The sequence below is a fragment of the Nuphar pumila genome, unplaced genomic scaffold (assembly GCF_984573655.1).
Source record: "Nuphar pumila unplaced genomic scaffold, dmNupPumi1.hap1.1 HAP1_SCAFFOLD_974, whole genome shotgun sequence".
NCBI lineage: Eukaryota > Viridiplantae > Streptophyta > Magnoliopsida > Nymphaeales > Nymphaeaceae > Nuphar > Nuphar pumila.
Window position 1 is genome coordinate 32,657 of NW_028323552.1, and position 8,527 is coordinate 41,183.

The 8,527-nt window shown below is 53.1% G+C and overlaps 1 pseudogene; it reads right to left on the reverse strand.

Annotated features, from left to right (window-relative positions):
- Positions 1 to 495: 495 nt before the first annotated feature.
- On the reverse strand, positions 496 to 5,245 carry LOC149809618 (ornithine carbamoyltransferase, chloroplastic-like; annotated as a pseudogene).
- Positions 5,246 to 8,527: the final 3,282 nt, after the last annotated feature.

Genomic DNA, 8,527 nt, shown 5'->3' on the forward strand with positions numbered 1-8,527 from the left:
TATCACGAGGTGCCACTTGCAAGCGCGTGCGTATTTGTGGTCGAGCCTATCCGTCTGGAAATTGTGCGCCAATGATTAGGATACTATCTTGAGGGATAATAACCCTACTGCACATCGGCATGCGTCACGTTCTGGCACTTGGATGACAGCCAATTCTGTTGGGTCGCACCACAGAAACGGTAGGTGGGCTTCCCGCAGGCAGCATGTGGGCTCTTGCTGGTCCATATTAAACATAGGGTGCATACTCGAGCCCATCTTCAAGCAAATAGGAGTGCCATATCAGGTATTCACTGCCAGCAACAGGACACAACATTCATCCACAATGACTTCAGATTTCGCATGCCTTCACATCCTTTCTCCTGAGAGTCCAATACCAAAGAATCCTGCGGCAAACACTGCAGAATTGACCGTGCACCTGACCAGGATGCAACAGGTCCAAAGTGTATTCACCGGCCTTGACTCTGCCAAAAGAGTGCTTATACTAGAAGACAAGGCTCACATGCGATTGCAGCAGTGCAAGAGGATGCCATTCTGAGCATGCATGCGATTCTCTGCCTGCTGGAACACCACGGAGTAGGGAGCCTCCATGACTTCATCGTCACACTCGATGCCGCGCTCAGCTGGCAGGCAATGCATGAACAGGCATTGCGGTCCAGCTTGCTTCAACATTGCTCCATTCACCTGCAGCACCTCCGCTACGTGAGGATTGTCGCCCATTGCAACGCCTGCAATGCAGACAGGCAAACCCATGCACATCGCAAAAAAATGGTTGTCCCCGCTGTACATGTCCCATAGGGCTTGTTGTTCTCCAGTGCGCATTGACTGACGAGATGTGTTGAACTATTATTTCGAACACCTCCGAATACTTTACGTAAGGTGGGATATTTGTGATCGATTGTTGTGGATTGCGTCTCAATATGAACTGTTGCACCCCTTCATGCAAACCTGCGCATGGTGATGGGGCACCCATCACTTGCAGGGTGCAATCTCTTGTTGTGCACAGCAAGCAGGTTGTTCGAACAAAGTACATGCACATTTAAAAGTATATGACATGGGAATGTGTACATGCCGGTTTCTGTGGTCGCATGCAGCATTTGCAGGAATGGGCAACCAACCACGAGATCCTAAACATGAGAAATCCTGCGGCGATTGATGCGATCCTGCAAAGCGTAATGAGACATTGAACTCCTTACTTCCTGCAGGTTATGCAGCACACCGTGAGTGGCCATTAAGCGGCAGTCCCCAGCTACACTCCTTTCACTGTCCAACAAAATCAGGCATAGCATGAGATGACGGTGGGGGATGATGCTATTGATGCTATTGTACAGTTTCCGAACGCACCTGGAAGCCGGTGAAGTCCAGCTTTCGTTGCGTGGCCTCGTGCTTCTGCCCCATGGACGCCCAGGACGTCGGTGTAGATCACATCCGCGCCCTTGACGGCCTCCATTGGGTCATGGCTGATCTCCACCGTCCCAACACCGGCCCGCGTTCGCAAGCTTCATGGTTTCCGGATCGGGATTGTAACCTGCACACAGCTGCCAATGCTCACATAGAGAGCGTGCACATCACGAAATGATATTGCCATGGCTTACGAGCTTGAAAAAGGCTCAGGAGGCCTGCGATCATGCAAGTGGGTGGATCGCATATGTTGTAAATGAGACAGACTGGCCGGAACTCCAATCTCTCAAACACAGGGCAAAACAGTAGCCGAAACTTGTCAGCCATGGGCGCGCATGCGGGCCGCAAGGGTATTGCATCACCCACATGTGCATGCGCATATGCCATGCAGATTGTGTAGTCGTGTCACCATAGATGGCACGTGCGGCGATGACCTGAGTCCAGCTGTTGCAAACGATGAACAGCCGGCAATTGGCTGTCGAGTTTTGTGACTTTGTACTTCGCGGAGTTGAGCATCTTCTGACTGCCACACCCATTGCGTCGAGTGAAGAGACGCACCATCCGGGCAGCAGCAGACGAAGTGGAATGGGAAGCGTGCTGCTAGCCGCAGCCAAGAATGCACGATGTTATTTCCATCACCTACGTACACCACCTTTCTGCCTTCGATTGTGCCGAGCTTTTCCTCGATGGTCAACATGTCTGCCATAATCTGGCATGGATGGTTGTAGTCAGTGAGGCCGTTGATGACCGGTGATGTAGAGTAGTCAGCTAGCTCCATCATGTCCGAATGAGCATACACACGCGCCATGATGATATCGTTGTAGCGAGACAGCACACGGGCAATGTCTTTTGTAGCTTCTCGCTTGCCAAGCTGAATGGTGTCAGGATCCAGGTAGAGCGCGTGACCCCCATGCGGAAAAAGCCCTGCGTATGTTCCGAACGTAAATTAGAAGTCAGGCACCAACTGCACATCCCAGATCGCTCTGCACACGCTCGTGTGGATTTGGCACATAACACTGCCGAGCTATCTTCCGTCTCGAATCTTTGCACGTTGGGCACGACCTGTGCCGTCATGACGCGTGCGGCGTGTGGCCGTATTGTTCAGCACTGGCCCAATCAGAGCGCTTCCTCCCTGAGTGGCAGTGAAAAGCGTCAATTTCATTTTCCTGACAGCCGCAGCATGCAAATCAGACTTTCGCGCTCTGCATAGGTTAGGGTTGTAACGCAAGCATATCAGCCGTCAGGCACGTGACACGGGGATGGGCACATGCTGACTGCATTTGGGAGCGCGCACCGTCTCGAACGACACCCTGGTGCGGGCAGACGGCTTCTGGAAGATCATTGCCATGGTGTATCCTTGGAAGGGCTTGAAGTCTCTGTCACGGTTCTTGAAGGAGGATTTTGCAATTTTTGCGTTCCTCAGTATAGCGCGGAGCTCGTCCTGCGAAAAGTCGTCGATATGCAGAAAGTGCTTCTGTCCATTCGCTGGCTGCGAAATTGCAGCCCCAGACCATGTGGATTGCGTTTGGTAACTGCGGCATCGCACTCCACGAGGTCCTGTCGGTTTGATCGCTGCACTTGGCGCGCGACATTGATTCTAGGCGCAAAAGCTTCAGCCATGGTTGATATTTGTGTTTGTACCAGCCTCACGCAGATGATGGCTGCTTTAATGTGAGGGAGTCTCGAAAGGCGTGGTACTCCAAGTAGCTATCTAACGGAATCAACACGCGAAGAGACGAGCACAATGATGCAACATAGGAGGCACCGAAAGCTACCCGATCATAGCAAGTCCTGTCAATTCAGCCCTCGTGCATGTTCAGGTATGGGGTACAAGCACTATGATCGTAGTGTTGGCACGCGCAGACAAAGCCAGGCTATCTCTATTCTATCCGTAGTATCGATCGATAGCAACTCTAACATGAAAGGCTCCTGGCGTCGCGCCCGAATTTTTGTCCTCCTGTCCTCCGGTCCAAAGGCATGACAGGGTTGGCTCATATATGTACAAGGGTTGTTCGAAATGTAATGGAATAGTGGCTTGTGATGGTATGGGTAATAAGTGGTGTGTGAGATTATTATTGGGTGTTGAGATACATATATTACCTCATCATGAAGATTGTTATGTAATGTGCAAGAGAGATGTATACAAGACATGTGCAGACAGGAGTTGTTTGAGATGCAATGGGATGCATGACCCTGTGAGGGTTTGTAATTGCCGTGCAGGCCTTTTGCGCATATTCGCGTCGTAGCTGTGTTTAAAAGACATTCACTTCACGTACGTTGACAGACGCAACACGACTCGACAATGACCTCGGTGACATTGAGCACAGGTCGTAACACTGCACAGTGATATATGCCACTGCCGCAGTGGCGACACATCCGTGGCGCCTTCCCCCCCCTAACTTTTGGAATTCAGCGAATTTCATTGTTCAGCAACGCTGCGAATGTCTGCAGATCTGGGAATGTCTGCCCATGCCTTGAACGCATGGTGTCAATGAGTCACTGCGATAGTGACAGGGTCAGCTACGTAGAGTCGGCTACGTCGTCCCAGGGTTTCTAAGCCGTGATGTGTGCACTGCGACATTCACTGCCACGTCGCAGACAATGCCAAGGGCATCCGCTTATTTCATGACTGTTCCTGTCGCTGCGAGGACACATGCAGTCGTGAACAGGTTGTCCCGAGATTGCTGACACCTTTGCTAAGGCATGCAACACTCAAGTAACATATCGATCGATAGCAACTCTAACATGGATGAGTTGTCGGAGCACGCACCAAAGACGCTTTCGTAGTATCCAGACGCGTAAAGGACAGGTGCACGCCATAGCTGTAAACACATCCGCGTAACTTCATCCGCACTGGCAAGTTGCAACGAATACTTTACGTTTCCAAGATTGAAATCTGAGCGGCGGGATGTCCCGCAGACAACATTATTGAACCTCTTAGCTGCGCGCGAGGGATGAACGGCAAGCATGCTGCAAGGACGGAACAAACGAGTAAACGCGTTTCTAGCAGGTGTGTTTCGTTCGCGGCGTCGTCGTCGTGCACGTGCACGTGTAGGTGTTGGGCTTTCAAGCTGACCCGTGTATACACGTGTCCAAGGTTGGCAACGCCGTGACTTCCTTCATCTGTCCGTTGCAACACTTCGTTATCACCATGAGCACACCCATGATGTCATGACATCGCTGCGGGTGGACCGCACGCTACGCCACGCGTACGCATGGCGGTTTCCACACTCGCCAAGTCGCACGAACTCGTGAGCATGCGTGTCAGACCCAACGAGTCCATCCGCTCGTCGGGGCTGTCGACACTAAGCGTCGGATGAAAAGTGGCATCCGTGTGTGAGGTGCTCGGAAAACTGTACATGAAATGCACGGCTACCGCTCGAGTGCATCGCATTGACTTTTGGTAGCATGGTCAGCAGCAGATGCCACGAGTCAATATGCGGGCTGCCAGTGTTTACAGCGGTGCAGAGTTAGTCTGCTTTCACTAGTCACGGTAATGTAAGTACTGTGACTTCAACAATCGGAAGCCATGTGCAGCTTGCCTCCTTCTTTTGGGTGGTGGATATCCAGTGGTGAAAAGCGATCCTGGAGCTTCGAAAACGGTCAAATCCGCTCAAGTACTCAAATTCAATCTGGCAACAGCAGACCCAGGCCACGGCAGTGTTCAGGCATTTGTCAGTTCTACCATAGCCAAGAATGGCACGCACGGGCGGGCATTGCAAGAAGGTGCGAACGTTCAGCTCGCAGGAATATCAGACAGATCAAGCCCACAAGCACACTTGGACACTCTCCCAGAGTCCATCCAGCTGCAGGCCTGGCATGCAGTATTCTCGTCCCATATCTCCATGTTTGCATACCTACCAGGGAAAGGATGCGATCCAGCCAGCCTTGCCATTAATAATCTATCAAGTGTCTTGCCAGCCAAGGAACGTTCATGCCACCTGGTGCTCGTGCAGATGCTTCCAAGAAGTGCCAACACGTTTGTGACGATGTCGCACCAAAGGGAGCGTCAGGATGTGCAAAGCAGAAGGAATGGGGGAAGTGCGAAAAGGGATGGATGAAGGCCAATGATTGGTGCAATCGCACGTGCGGCCGTTGCCAAGAGTGCGAGTCATCCACCAGTGCCGAGGCCGAGAATCACTCCATCAGCAACTTGGACCTGCCATGCACAGACTTCCCACCGCCCCACTCACCGCTCACCTGCCTCGAGCAACGGGCATTTGGCAAATGCTTCTTGACTGGATGCGATTTGCATACGATCGGCCAGAAGGATACTGCCAGGTAAGTTTCTGCTCGGACAAAAGGCTTTTCAGAGGCATGGCTCTCCTCCACTGGTGGGTCCTGGGATGCCAGGGAATGCATGGAGGTAATTTGGAAAGTGTTATGTCGCGCTGTGGAGGCGTGCAGTGGTGTGCAGATGAGCATACAAACGGCCTAGCCTGCCTAGTCAATGCCCAAGAGCCATGCTGTCCATGGCAGGATCGAAATCCTGCAGTCACTACGCTCACATTCCTTCGACACGGTGTTTGCCTGTTGCTTCACTGGCCACTTGCTTTAAATGGTTTGAATGCTGGCAGTGTGGGTGTTCTGATTTAAACACAAGTTCTGCTTATCCACAGATCACCTGTGGTCGCTGCCCTGCCCAAGGAGCTCCGAAGCCTCAGCAAAAGCAGCCTTCACCCCAGCGCTTTCCGAGGAGCCCTGCCGTTGCAGCGACGTTGCGCCGCCAGGTAGCAGTTTCAGCTGCAAGGAGCAGAGCCGTTTCGGGAAGTGCGAAGCCATCTGGATGCTCTCAGCACCGTTCCTACAAGGCTACTGCCAGACCTCCTGTGGACGGTGCCCCTGCATTCGCACAAAACCCGCAAATGTCACACCCATCCAAGCCCGTCCAACCTCTCCGGTCTCCTTGGAGCTCCCCCCAACTCACGCATCACCTTCACCGAGCTGGTCAAGCCCTCGAGCTTTCGTGGCAGCAGGCGGGAACGTTCTCTTCGGTCACAAACCTTCGCCGCCTCCACTCTTTGTGCGCTCCGTCCAGGCCGTGTTGCAAACCCGCCTGGACGTACTACATCTCCCATTACCAAAGCTCCAGCTGACAGCGAAGCCGTTTCAGGAAAAAGGGCAAGTAGGACTCCGCCAGCGGATGCATGGCATCAGCCTCTTGCAAACCCACCTCAGGAAAGTGGTCAGGGCAGCTGGCACTGGAGTCATTCAAGAAGATGCACTGGCTCCTTCAAGCCCTCGCCCCACACCGTCCCACCAGCCCTTGCCATTCGTAACCTCAACAGCGTGGTCGGGTGGCACAAGGAACCCTGCCAAGCCAGCGCCTCACAGACCCAATCAAACCTCATCAAGCGTGAGCACCGACCCTCGGAGTGAGGAGGTTCATCAAGGTTCGACGCTTGCACAGGGTGCCCAACAGCTACCACCCACTGCACCATCAGCCCGTGCTTCCAAAAACGGCGGAAACCACTGGGCGCCTCTCGCACCTTCTGTGCCGCCTGGTTCAGCGGCGACCCATTATCCCTCCCGACCAGCCCTTTGCACATCTCCCCAGTAGCGCCCAAGGAATTGACGTAGGAATTGACGCAGCTAGGCCCAATGCGCCATGCACAAACCCCCGCTCTCTCTTGATGCACACCCCTGACCATCGTTTCTCTGACCTGCTTGCTCTCTTTGAGGTGCGCTTGCCGATTCCTGTGCGAGCACGATTTGCGGTTGAGCTGTGATCACAGTGTATGTGATCATGGACACGTCTGTAGCCACCAGGTCAGCGACACAGTCACTGGTGCACTGCATTGCACTGCAACACTTCATCGGTGCTGAGATCCTTGTGTGAGGTCAACCCATTCATTCAAGCAGCTTATGCATCGACATCGTTGGCGCAGTGCTTATGCTCCTTGCAGAGGTGGGTCCGAAGCATACAAAAGGCGCCAAGGCGGCATTTTATGCTGTTACACAGAAGCAAACAGATTCACCATTCGAGCTGACTTCAAGTGAAACTCAAATCCAATACACACTTGCAACAGAATGATATTCCCTGAGTGATCGTTCCCTGAAGGGTCATAGCACTTCGAAATAGCGGCAGCATCTCAGTTCGCACTCGTGTATGCTGTGAGTGTGACTGCAATCTCGAGGTGCATGCAGATTGCAGGTCTTTCCGACCTTCTCGAGTCCTCGGACGCTTCACTCTGTGTATTTGCGGCCGGCAACGAGGCTGTGAGAGCATCTCTGCAACGCGCCAGCCTAGACATGCACACGCTGCTCGAGGGCCGCTCCCATATCAAGGGCCTTGTGCGTGAGGTGATGCTGAACCAGCTTGTGCCCGCTCGTCTCTTTACCAGCGACATCGAGGCATCCACGTGGGCCAACGGCAACGCCACTCTCCTCACCATGTCAGGCTTTCCGCTCGTGGCATTTGTCACTGGCGCTGGGCTCGCCATCGCCGACACCTGTCATCAAAACTGCATCCTTGCTGGAGGTGCGACCACATGACTGGCCCTCCACATTTACGGCTTGCGTCTCAGAATCATGCTTCGCCAGGCAGTTTGCTTTGTGGGTCTTCATTCCTGAAAATGCATGATTATTTTGGGCAGAAATGAGGGTCGAACCCATTCTGACGGACCCTGCTTAGAACGTCTGCATAGTACTATTTTGAGGTGTACACGAGAAGACGCGGTATACTACCTTTTGGCATGCTGCACACAGCTGGTGCTCATACAAGCACAGGGTTGAGACAATTGGTGATTCGAAGTATGGCAACAAGCAAGATGCTCAAGTGCTTGACATCGATGAGTGTCCAGTTACCTCAGCGCTGCAGAATGCCAGGGCACCTTTTCGCAGCACATGAGAAGTGAGCTGACTCAGCCCAAGCCCAAAGCACCTCTGACAGAGCTACAAATGTTGTACAGGTAGACATGGAGGCTTGTGCAAGCGTTGTTCATGTTGTCTCCACTTTGTTTATGCCCAAGGACATCAGCTTGCTCTCTCCTTCCCGTCGTGAGGCGTCACCCCAAGGGCAAGCAATCTCCAGACCGGCGCCAGGATGGCCAGATGCTCAACAAGCTGATGCAGCTGCAGCCAAGTCCGGTGCAGCAAACCCCTACCAAAACGCCACCAGCGACAGCTC